Raw genomic sequence first — 13,797 nt, forward strand, 5'->3', positions numbered from 1 at the left:
GGTAATCCAGTCCTGGAAATCATGTTGTTAGACAACGGTGAACCTATGAACTATGAAGAAGGTATGATGAGCCCAAATTCTGACAAATGATTTTAGGCCATGAAATCTGAGATAGGATCCATGTATGAGAACAAAGTATGGACTTTGGTGGACTTGCCCGACGTTCGGCAAGCCATTGAGAATAAATGGGTAAGAAGAAGACAAACGCTAATGGTAATGTCACCGTCTATAAAGCTCGACTTGTTGCAAAGGGTTTCCGACAAGTTCAAGGGGTTGACTACGATGAGACTTTCTCACCTATAGAGTTGCTTAAGTCTGTTAGAATTATGTTAGCTATTGTCGCATTCTATGATTGTGAGATTTGGCAAATGGACATCAAAAAGGCATTCCTTAATGGGGTTCTTAAGGAAGAGTTGCATATGATGCAACCAGAAGGTTTTGTCAATCCTAAGGATGCTAACAAAGTATACAAGCTCCAGCGATCCATCTATGGACTGGTGCAAGCATCTTGGAGTTGGAATATTCGCTTTGATGAGGTGATCAAAGCTTTTGGTTTTATACAAACTTACGGAGAAGCTTGTATTTACAAGAAAGTGAGTGGGAGCGTTGTAGCATTTCTAATATTATATGTGGATGACATATTGTTGATTGGAAATGATATAGAATTTCTGGAAAGCATAAAAGGATATTTGAACAAGAGTTTTTCAGTGAAAGACCTCAATGAAGCAGCTTACATATTGGGCATCAAAATCTATAGAGATAAATCAAGATGCTTAATAGGACTTTCATAAGCACATACCTTGAAAACGTTTTGAAGAAGTTGAAAATGGATCAGTCAAAGAAAGGGTACTTGCCTATATTGCAAGGTGTGAAGTTGAGTAGACTCAAAGCCCGACCAGGATAGAAGAAAGAGAAATGATGAAAGTCATTCCCTATGCCTTAGCCATAGGCTTTATAATGTATGCCATGCTGTGTACCAGACTTGATGTGTGCCTTGCCATAAGTCTGGTAGGGAGGTACCAAAGTGATCCAGGAGTAGATCACTAGACAACAGTCAAGAACATCCTGAAGTACCTAAGAAGGACTAAGGACATGTTTCTCGTTTATGGAAGTGACGAAGAGCTCATTGTAAAGGGTTACATCTAGCTTCGACATAGATCCAAATGACTCTAAGTCTCAAATCGTACACACATTTATATTGACTGGTGGAGCGGTCAGTTGGTGTAGTTCTAAGCAGAGCGTTATGGAGGGATCTAGATGTGAAGCGGAGTATATAGATGCTTCGAAAGCAGCGCAAGAAGGAGTCTGGATGAAGGAGTTCATATTCGATATGGGTGTAGTACCTAGTGCGTCGGATCTAGTGACTATCTTTTGTGACAACACTAGAGTTATTGCCATTGCCAAGGAGTCATGGTTTCACAAGAGAAACATCAAGCGTCGCTTCAACTCCATGCATAATTATGTTAACGATGGAGACATAATACTTTGCAAATACATACGGATCTGAATGTGGCAGACCCGTTGACTAAACCTGTTCCACGGGCAAAACATGATCAACACCAAGACTCCATGGGTGTTAGATTCATAACCATGTAACTAGATTATTGACTCTAATGCAAGTGGGAGACCGTTGGAAATATGCCCTGGAGGCAGTAATAAATTGGTTATTATCATATTTCCTTGTTCATGATAAAGGTTTATTATTCATGCTAGAATTGTATTGACCGGAAACTTAAATACATGTGTGAATACATAAACAAATAATATGCCCCTAGTGAGCCTCTACTAGACTAGCTCGTTGATCAAAGATGGTTAAGGTTTCCTAACCATAGACATGAGTTGTCATTTGATAACAAGATCACATCACTAGGAGAATGATGTGATGGACTAGACCCAACCGTAAGCTTAGAATTCTATCGTATCACTTGAGTTTATTGCTATAGCTTTATTCATGTCAAGTATCTATTCTTAAGACCATGAGATCATACAACTCCGGGATACCGGATGAATACCTTGTGTGCTATCAAACGTCACTTCATAACTGGTTGATCATAAGTATGCTCTACAGGTGTCCCCGAATGTGTCTGTTGGGTTGGCATGGATCAAGACTGGGATTTGTCACTCCGTGTGACGAAGAGATATATGTGGGCCCTCTTGGTAATACAACATTGTAAAGAGCTTGCAAGCAACGTGGCTAATGGGTTAGTCATGAGATCTTGTATTATGGAATGAGTAAAGGGAATTGTCGGTAACGAGGTTGAACTAGGTATAGGGATACCGACGATCGAATCTTGGGCAAGTAACATATCGCCGGACAAAGGGAATTGCATACGGGATTCACCGAATCCTTGACATCGTGGTTCAAACGATAAAAGATCTTCGAGGAATATGTAGGAACCAATACGGGCATCCAGGTTCCGCTATTTGTTATTGATCGGAGAGGTGTCTCGGTCATGTCTACATGATTCTCGAACCCATAGGGTCCGCGCGCTTAACATTCGGTGATGCTAGAGTAATATTAGGACATGCATGTTGGTGACCGAATGTTGTTCAGAGTCCCGAATGAGACCCCGGACATCACAAGGAGCTCTGAAATGGTTTGGAGGTAAATATTTATATATGGAAAGTTTCATTCAGGGTTCCAGAAAAAGTTTCAGTTTTTTCGTATTGTACCGGGAAGCTTCCAGAAGGTTCCGAAAACTTACGGAGGAGCCCGTAAGTCTACCAGGGGTTCTACCATGTCCCAAGGATCAGCATGGGCCGAGGGGAGGCACCCTATCCTTATTGGGCCAGGCGCACAAGTCCCTCAAGGCCCATGTGGCCGGGAAACGTGGAAAGTCCACCTGTCTATGGAAAGGAGGGAATTGGACTAGGAGTCCAACTCCTCCCCCTTGGTGCGCCAGCCCTAGGGCTTGGAGGGCTGGCCACCATGCCCCTCCACCTATATATAGAGGGGAAGGGGCGCCCCAAGAGTACACAGAAGCCCTTGGCTCCCTTCTCTTTCCCGTTACTTCCTAACTCCCCTGTCTTCGTTGTTTCGGTAACACTCGGCGTAGCCCTACCGGAATCACTCCACCACCATCACTGTCACGCCATTGTGCTGCCGGCGATACCATCTACTTCTCCTCCCTCGCTTGCTGGATCAAGGAGGAGGAGACATCATCGAGCCGTACGTGCACTGGTACAACGAGGTGCAATACAAATGGTTTTTAACCCCTTTCGGCGACGGCGTTCAGAACTGTCACCAAGTGAGTGACTGCGATAGGGGGGTCTTTCCCACACGACCCAGAAACCATCGGGGATATGCCCTCCTGGAACACACGCTTGGCAAAATGAGGTCATGTGCGACCGGCGAGCGCTCAAATACGGTTATACATACAGTAGTGCTAAAAAAATATAATTATACAGGCGAAATTGTTTTTGGTCGTAAGTACATTCCACACAGTCAGTCCCCGCTAAATGTTTCCGTTCGTATGTACATTCCACACAGTCAATCCAAGGAATACGTTTTTGTTAGTATGTACATCCCACACAGTTAATCCAAGAAGTACCTATCGCACGCGTTCTTCTATGACCAAAAGTTTGCGATGCGCACAACATCACAAACAGTCCATAATTTTGAAGCGTGTGTGATAAGGTAACTATCACAAACATTTAATAAGAAAGAACTATATGCGATGCTATTGTTAATCACACATGTTTTTTCCTGGCTGATCATGTGTGTAGTGGAGATTGATCGCACACGTAGTGGATCCTAGAAACATGTCTGATCTCCACGTCTATCACAGACATTTCGCTTAACCGTGTGCAGTGTAATCCCTAATTAATCCCTAATTTAAAAATCACATGTTTTGAATTTGAAAGTAGGCAATCACTTATTTCATATCCAACCATGTTTATTACAAATATATATAGGTTCAACCACGAATGCATAATTCGATGCACAGGCATATATACTGAAGAACTACAGAAGCACCAAGTAAAGAATGATGAACCACAGTTGTATTAAAGACTATAAATAGAGAGGCGAAAGACATTCTGGTTGCTGGAGAAGGCGAAGCGGAATGCCCATATTGTGCCCTCCTCCATGCTTAATGCGCGCACGACTCTAAGCCAACCCCTTGTGATGGCTGCCCGTCCATCCTTCACTGTCTTCATTACGACTTCTCGATGCTCATTATAGTCTGGATGAAATACTTTAACCTTCATTGCGTGTCCACCAATCTTGTACTTTGTGTGGTAATCTTGAGTGAACTGCATCAGGAACCACTGTGAACGAAAAAGATTCAGACATTGTTGTCTAACAACTCATTATGGACAGTAAAAAGAGAAGGCTGCAGAGTTTGTAGTTACCATCCTACAGCTCACTATTGTGTTAGATAGAGCATAAACAAATAATTTGCTTGCCACCATTCGTATCTTTTTGCTAATAATCCTTATTAGTTTCCTCACTTGATGCTTGTTCATGAATATCTCATTGCCCCATACTCAAAAAGGGTTGATGTGTGGATCCTTGCCAAGGGCATATGTACCTACAAGCAACAAGTCAATATTAGAAGCTAACAAGTGTCCATGCTTGGATCTATAAGCACTACATTATGGAACTATGGGGGAAGTACAAGCCGAGGGATGAAACTAACCTCGACGGAAAATGGTGGCCACTCCCGTTGTTGTCCTGCATAAGTAGTGGAAAGGCATGATAAGTACAACAACCTTAACATCAAAAAATATAGCAAAGGTAAACAACATGATCTCCAAATGATAGCTTGAATGTGTTGGTTTCAGTATGCTGTTAAAGCAGATATAAAATGGAAGGCAATGTTACCGACAACAGGCTTAACAGCCATCAAATATTGCAATTCAAACTGGTACTGTTGAAAATGAATAGAACGTAGGTAATGCTTAAACATTACACTGGATAAATGTGTAAAACTGAAATAAAGGGCATGTGTTAACTACAACAGGCATAACTGGAACCAAATATAGCCGTTCAAACTGGTATTGATGCACTCGAGCGGCACAGTTCTGACTTGCACATAATGAACAACACACTGTGAATGATTGAAATAAACAAGGCATAAATGATCAATATAACAACCAAATATAGCCATTGAAAACTGGACAGAGTCTCACTGCAACCAACCTAACAAGCAAATACAAATAAACATGGCATATGCTTGAAAACTGGACAAATTCTCACTACAACCAACCTAACAAGCAAATACAGATAAACAAGGCATCTGCTTGAAAACTAGACAAATGCTAAAAAAAGCAACCTAACAATCAAATACAGATAAACAAGGCATCTGCTTGATAACTGGACAAATGCTCACTGCAACCAAACTAAGAACCAAATACATATAAATAATGCATCTGCTCGATAACTGGAAAAATGCTCACAACAACCAATCTAACAACCAAATACAGATAAACAAGGCATCTACTCACTATAAACAACCAAATATAGCCATTCGTGAAACTGAAGTGGACAATTCATAGTTAAACATCACATAGCCCTATTGAACGATACATTTTGGGATAACTGAAATAATTAAACATGGCACAGTTAAAGCACCACACGACAAATGCTACTACAACAAAGGGTACGAGTTGGCAAGCTAGAAAAGCTAAGATTTGCTGATAGGATGTTGCCTCACATTTCATGGACAGGATCCTTCCAGTTGGAAGAGCACAGACCCATGGTGCGCTCTCTGATGTCACAGATGGGCTGTTTCACCTTGGAAGAACCTTTGTGGGTGCCCTCCTCGTGGTCGTGGTCGATGAGATCTAACTTGGCAATTGAGGATCCCAAGCCGCCGCCATAGAACATGTCCTTCAGAAATGAAAAATGGGCTCGATGGCGTACAAGGATCGCAAATCCTTGACCGCTTGGCGGAGGAGATCAGCGGCAGGGCCGTCGAAGAGATCGACGACGGTTGAACCAGAGGGGTTGGGGATGGACCACTTAACTTGTGACATGGCCCGCGTGAAACCGTCGCTGTCGACAAGCTTGATGTCCTGGCCAGCTTTCCCAAGATACAGTAATACGCTAGCCCACTGACATGAAGCCTTCGGCATGGCAACGTAGTCAACATCTTCGCCAGCTTCCACGACAACGTGTTGCTCCGGGATCGATAGGTCGGGGCGAACGGCGGCCACCTCGCCAACGTCCGCCGGAGAGGCCATGATAAACCTCTTCCTGGCCGAACGCTCGTCGGGCTCCCCGGGATACGTGGTCGAGCTTAGGCTGCGACATTCTGGAACATGGGATGTGGATATGGCAAGGAGGGACACCATAAGCCTCATCTAAAAACTCAAGGGAGTGGGCCTACGGTATGGGAATCGCTGGGTAACCTGAACTTTATTATTTAAGCTAGGAGGAACGGGTAGACCGGCAGGGGTTGGCGGCGGCGCCGGCAGCGGCCGCGAGCTAGGGTTCAAGGGAGGGAGGGGCCGGGTGGGGGACTGTGGAGGGGGGGGCCGTGTTTGAGGATACGCCGCGTCTACTGAAATTTTTAGTAATGGTGGGTGGAGATGGTGGTGGACGAGGGAGGGCGGCGGTTCAAATGCCTCGGCTACTGCAATTTTACTATAAGGTCAGTGCTGGAGGAGTGTGGACGACGGTTGAAGTACGACGTCTACTAAAATTTGGGTAAATGAATTGATGCGGGGCAGGAGTGCCCAAGATCGCGCACGGTCCAATAAGAATATGCGTGTATGATAATAAGGAAAAGTGGCGGAACCGCTGATTTTTGCAACGCTCAATGTGGGTAGTTTGTTTTTATATTTCTAGCTAGCTGGTCTATTGCACACGGTTCGACCTAATTTCTAAATAAACTACCCGCCTTTAGCTTGCACAGGTGGTGATTTTACAGCACACTTGCATCGCACACGGTTAAGCCAGTACCTCCACCCTTTGCTCGCGCCTGTGCAGTCTTGGTGATTTTACAGCGCACTTGCATCGCACACGGTTGAGCCAGTACCTCCACCTTTGCTCGCGCTTGTGCAGTCGTCATGATTCGTAGCGCACTTGCATCACACACGGTTAAGACATTATACCCATGTCCGTTGAGCGTCATCAGAGTCTTTGTAGAAAAAAACGTTAGAGAGGGTCAGAAGACAACCACACCAACATGTGTCCCAAATATATATGAGTGAAAAGGGTGGTCTGTGTTCAAAATTCCAATGCACAACTTTGACCGCGCGGGCCCACGGTTGGGCGCGTCATCGAAGATCGATGAGAGGGGCCAGAAGTCAAGAACCACATGCAAGTGGCCAAATATGTGTAGGAATATTGGGTGTGATGTTTAAAACTTTAAATACACAATGCACAACTTTGGTGGCACCTGCCTCGCAAACCCGAAAGCACCCTTGGATATATCTATAATGACATAATGTCGTAGCTAGCTAGGATGCATGACCCACCACCTCCCATGTTGTGCCAGCGAGGCGAATGCACATAATGATAGTTTGGTCATACATGCATGTCGCCATGACCTACCATAAGACGGACCAGTGAATCTATCATTTGGTCAAATGACAACTGTTGTTGGCGATAAACCGCTTGGGCCAATAGATTGAACCATCGTAAAAATCGCACGAGAGGGACCACAAAAACAACACCTCTTGCATGCATCCCAAAATGATGTATGTTGGAAGGGGTGATGTGTGTTTTCAATATAGAATAATGTATAATTTAGATGTGGTGCCTACCTCTTGATACAGACAACAACCATGAAGGCCAGGTAGTTAAGGACGAGATACGGAGGGTATGATGTAGGTCGAACCCAACAATCCGAGCATGTGGGAGGGAATCCTGACAATGCATGAGCTCGAGCTTTGGTTGAACGACATGTGACGGTGACCGGCCCTAACACGAACTAGAAGGAATCCATTCATGGCCAACACATACCCCTCATTATCGGTCAAAGCGATGATATATATACACTCGGGGAGCCCACAGATATGTGTGTCATCACAAAAAACCGCACAAGGGAGACGTGGTCGATCAGAAGACCCCGTATACACTACATGCGACCCGAAAATATGTATGGGTATGGTGGTGTGTGATGTGTTTAAATCCCGAATGCACAACTTCGATGAGCCACCAACTACATTACAAACCAAACACAATACCCGACTCCAAGCTTGGTTCAATACGTACGATGTCGGTTTCCCAACTTCGAGGCGGCGACGGGAGGGGGGAGGGTCGTCCGACGCATGCGCTCAAACTTTATTTGGTATAATATGGCACACATATCAATAGGAAACCATCATGGTCAAACCCTTCTCGTTGTTGGGTCAAAGGGATAGATTGTGTGGGCCCCCTCATTGTCGGTAAAGGATAATATATATACCTCGGGGAGCCCACATATATGTGCAGTGTCTATAAACCGCACAAGGGAGACATGTTCGATCAGAACACCCTGCCCCTATACCCTGCATGCGACCTGAAAAAGGTTTGTATAATAGCCATGATAGGTCACTATAGAGTCAATCATTCTTTAATTATTTTATATAAAAAATAATCAAATAAAACATAGTCTATGAATTAGCAAAACAAGGATCCCAAGGTTTATATAATCGCCATGACATGGTCATTACAGAGATAAATGAAGCTTAAGATATGCAACTTACCCACTGGGTCACCCATCCTTGGACTACTCCAGCCCGAGCATGCTTAACTTCTGTGTTCTATTCGACTAGGCTAGAGGATGGGAAGCAGCCCCTTGCTAATAGGAATTGCCTCCTTGCTTAAGGCATTTCACGCTGGCCACCCTATGGGACCTACTCCCTCCTATCATGCACATTTGTGCTTTTAGAAACTGTGTGTGATATTTACATGGCCGGTGTGTCATCGCCTAGCCTTCAATGAGCACTAACACTGGTAGCGGGAAAACGATGGGATAAGAGGCGGGAAACCGATGAGATGAGTGGCGGGAAACGATAGCCTGTTTAGAAAACTTAGTAGAGAAGGAAGCGTGAGCTAGCACAATGCATGTGCACAATGCTTACCCATGTACTGCATGCGCTGTTGAAAGGGATGAGGGTTGTCGCTCGATCAGGGAGCATCCAACGATGTAGATGTACGATCCGTGGGGTTTAGGTTCTGGACAATCAGAATGCACGACTCAGATTGCGTGCGCAGCAGGGGGGAGGGGGGCATCGGCCTTGGTTTGGTAGGCACACGACTTTCCTGAGTGAACCTTGTGCTATTTGAAAACATTTCGTGAGAAGAATCTCGGTTTTTAAATCCCGTAAATTGAAAACTCACCTAAAAATCGTGAAACTTGGCATGGTGTCACGACATGGCGCATATATGTCGAGGAAAGTTTTTTCGTCCATTTTGGCGCAAGTTTTATTACAAGCCTCTTACAAACCGGAGCTTCTCTCAAAGAAGCCTCGTGGTTCCGATAGGGAAACATGTCCCCCTTGTGGGCGAAACAATAATCGCTGCATCTTTTCGCCTTGTATTTTCTTCTACGGGCAACATGGAACGACATGATATTTGTGCTGAAATTTAAACTTATTCAGGGTTCGTTTGGCCTTTTTATACACTAATTGAGTTTCCTAGGCATTTAATGTCAATAATTCAAATTGGAACTTCAATTACATGCTCCATTTCACCAAAATGGCTAGCAAAATTATACATGTGTCCTTGGGTGCATGTTTAAGTCCCATGCCAGGAATGGGAACAAATTACAACCATACCGGCGTCCTGGCTTGTCCTCAAACATTTGGAATGTTGGTTTTTAAATCCCGCTAATCCTAAACTCCACCAGGAAGTCATGAAAGTTGGCATGGTGTCACGTCATGGCACATATATGTCATGGTAAAAACATTATCCAATTTAGGACAAGCTTTATTTTAACCTCTTACAAACTGGAGCTTCTCTCAAAGAAGCCTCGTGGTTCCGATAGGGAAACGTGTTCCCCTTGTGGGCGAAACGTAATCACTGCCTCTTTTCGCCTTGTATTTTCTTCTACGGGCAACATGGAACGACATGATATTTGTGCTGAAATTTAAACTTATTCAGGGTTCGTTTGGCCTTTTTATACACTAATTGAGTTTCCGAGGCATTTAATGTCCATAATTCAAATCTGAACTACAAATACATGCTCCAGTTCACCAAAATGGCTAGAAAAATTATACATGTGTCCTTGGGTGCATGTTTAGGTCCCATGCCAGGAATGGGAATGAATTACAACCGTATCGGCGTCCTGGCTCGTCCTCGAATATTTGGAATCTCGGTTTTAAATCCCCATAAATCCAAAACTCACCAGAAAGTCATCAAAGGTGGCATGGTGTAACGTCATGGCACATATATGTCATGGTAAAAACATTGCCTTGGCCAAGCTTTATTACAAACCTCTTACAAACCGGAGCCTGTCGCAAGAACCCTCATGGTTTTGATAGTGAAACGTATCCCCTTGTGGGCCAAACGATAATTGCTCCCTTTTCTAGCCTCGTATTTTCCTTCTACATGCAACATGGAACAACGGGAGATTTGCACTGAACTTTGAAATTATTCAAGGTTCGTTTGACCTTTTTATTCATTAATTGAGTTTTCTAGGCATTTAATGTCCATAATTCAAATCCGAACTACAAATACATGCTCCAGTGCACCAAAATGGCTAGAAAAAACGTACATGTGTCCTTGGGGTGCATGTTTAGGTCCCATGGAATGAATGGGAATGAATTCAACCGTCTCGCCGTCCTGGCTTGGCCACAAACATTGCGAATCTCGGTTTTTAAATCTCTGTAGATCCAAAACTCACCAGGAAATCATGAAACTTGGCATGGTGTCACTACATGGTACATATAATTGTCCAATTTGGGCGAAGCTATATTACAAGCCTCTTACAAACCGAAGTTTCTCGCAACCATTGTGGTTCCGGTAGGGAAACATGCCCCTCTTGTGGGCGAAACGATAATCGCTGCTTCTTCTCGCCTTGAACTTTGTTTTCTACAGGCAACATAGAATAACAGGAGTGTCGTGCTGAAATTTGAAAATGTTTAGGGTTTGCTACCTCTTGAGCTTGCGTTGGTTTTCCCTTGAAGAGGAAAGGGTGATGCAGCAAAGTAGCATAAGTATTTCCCTCAGTTTTGAGAACCAAGGTATCAATCTAGTAGGAGACGACGCACAAGTCACCGAATACCTGCACAAACAATCAAGAACTTCCAACCAACGCGATAAAGGGGTTGTCAATCCCTTCACGGTCACTCGCAAAAGTGAGATCTAATAAAGATAATTAAGTAAATATTTTTGGTATTTTTGATGTATAGATTGAAAAGTAAAGATTGCAAAATAGTAAACGAGATTCAATAATATGGAAAAGAGATTTAATATAATGGGAAAGAGACCCGGGGGCCATAGGTTTCACTAGTGGCTTCTCTCGAGATAGCATGTATTACGGTGGGTGAACAAATTACTGCCGAGTAATTGATAGAAAAGCGCATAATTATGATGACATCTAAGGCAATGATCATGAACATAGGCATCACGTCTGTGTCAAGTAGACCGACTCCTGCCTGCATCTACTACTATTACTCCACACATTGACCGCTATCTAGCATGCATCTAGAGTATTAAGTTCATAAGAACGGAGTAACGCATTAAGCAAGATGACATGATGTAGAGGGATAAACTCAAGCAATATGATATAAACCCCATCTTTTTATCTTCGATGGAAACAATACAATACGTGCCTTGCTGCCCCTACTGTCACTAGGAAAGGACACCGCAAGATTGAACCCAAAGCTAAGCACTTCTCCCATGGCAAGAAAGATCAATCTAGTAGGCCAAACTAAACCGATAATTCGAAGAGACTTGCAAAGATATCAAATCATGCATATAAGAATTCAGAGAAGAACCAAATAATATTCATAGATAATCTTGATCATAAATCCACAATTCATCCGATCTCGGCAAACACACCGCAAAAGAATATTACATCGAATAGATCTCCAAGAACATCGAGGAGAACTTTGTATTGAGAATCAAAGAGAGAGAAGAAGCCATCTAGCTAATAACTGTGGCCCTGAAGGTCTGTGGTAAGCTACTGACGCTTCATCGGAGAGGTAATGGTGTTGATGTAGAAGCCCTCCATGATCGAATCCCCCTCCGGCAGATCGCCGGAAAAGGCCCCAAGATGGGATCTCATGGGTATAGAAGGTTGCGGCGGTGGACAAGTGGTTTTGTGGCTCCCCCCTGATGTTTTAGGGTATAAGAGTATATATAGGCGAAAGAACTAGGTCGGTGGAGCTACAAGGGGTCCATGAGGGTGGGGGCGCGCCTACCCCCCTGGGCGTGCTGTCACATCCCTAGTTCTGGTTTGCTCTAGGCTAGCTAGTCAGGTGTGCATCATGTTTAAGTTTCAAATGAATTTGAAATGGGGATTGCCTAAACCCTAGCATTAAAGGAATTCACTAGGTTCAACTAAAATATTCTCAGTGACTCCAAATGGCTTTAAAAAATGTTCATCATTTCTGGGAAATGCTGGAAGCAATAACCAGACGTGTTGCACATTTTTCCATGACATATTTGGGCTCTGAATTAAATCATATAGTATTTGCATTTGGGCATTTAAATGCTATTAAATATTTAAATGCTCAAATAATCATAAACTAAAATGTCTACTGTTGGATATATTCTAAACAATAGCCATGATTAGTTTCATGATTTTTGGAAATGCCCTGGCATTTTTAACAAAGCCCAGAACAAAATAATAAAATAGAAAACAGAAACTAAATTAGAGAAAATAGAGGAAGAGAGTTACCTGGGCCACTTACCTGGCCAGCCCAGCCCACTGGCCTGGTGCCAGTCATCGCCTACCTCTGCCAGTAGGCAGAGGAGGGAGACAGCGCACGCGCGCGCGAGGAGCCACGCCGTCACCTGCTTGCCGCCGAGCCGCTGGACGCGTGGATGAGCTCCTCCTCGTCACCCCGCACCCCTTGGAACCCCCCTCGCTCACTGCCTCGTCCCCATCCCCTCTCTGATTCTCTCCCCTGCACCGCCCGAACGCCGCTCGCCGTCGCCGTAGCTACTGCCCTCGCCGAGCCCCGTTGCCGTGTCCCACTGGTCCGCCGTCGATCACCGCTTCACCAAGCCGAAGGACGCACCCGCGGGACGCCTGAAACGACGCCACCGTCTTCGTTTCCACCGCCGGCCGCCGGAGATCCCCCTCGATGCTCTGCTCGCTCCGGTGCCTCCCCGAGCTCGCCGAGGCCACCGCTGCACCCGCTGTGAGCTTCTGTGTCGTTTCCCCCTCTCCCCTTGCTCGTTTTCTTCCTCTAACATCGATGGCCGTCGGAGCCGAGAGCTCTTCGCCGCCGGCCATGTCGCCGCCGTGGCCACCGTCACCTATAGCCGCAACTGAGCGTGTCACCGTGCTCAGCACGCCGTCAGGAGTCCCTAGCACTCACCCACTGCTCCTGCCGTGCTTCGCCACACCGAAACCGCCGAGACCCGAACTCCGGCCGCCGCAAACCTCGTCGCCGGCGCTGCTCCCGGCCACCCCAGCGCCCGCAACCGCCACCGTTGGATGCGCAACTCCGCCCTCATCCTGTAGCTGTGCTCCGCGCGCCAAGCGGCGCCCCGTAGGGCAAACCCGCGGCTCGCCGCCGCGTCTGGCCTCGCCGGCGGCTAAACGCCGGTGAGTTGACCTCGTTTGACCAGGCTGACCCCCTCCCCTGAGTCAATGACAAGTGGGGCCGCCTGATAATTAACCTGGGTTTACCTTTAATTAACTCTAAATTGGTTAGTTAATTAACAGTGACACTGACGTGCGGACCCCA

The sequence above is a fragment of the Triticum aestivum genome, chromosome 2D (genome assembly GCF_018294505.1).
Source record: "Triticum aestivum cultivar Chinese Spring chromosome 2D, IWGSC CS RefSeq v2.1, whole genome shotgun sequence".
NCBI lineage: Eukaryota > Viridiplantae > Streptophyta > Magnoliopsida > Poales > Poaceae > Triticum > Triticum aestivum.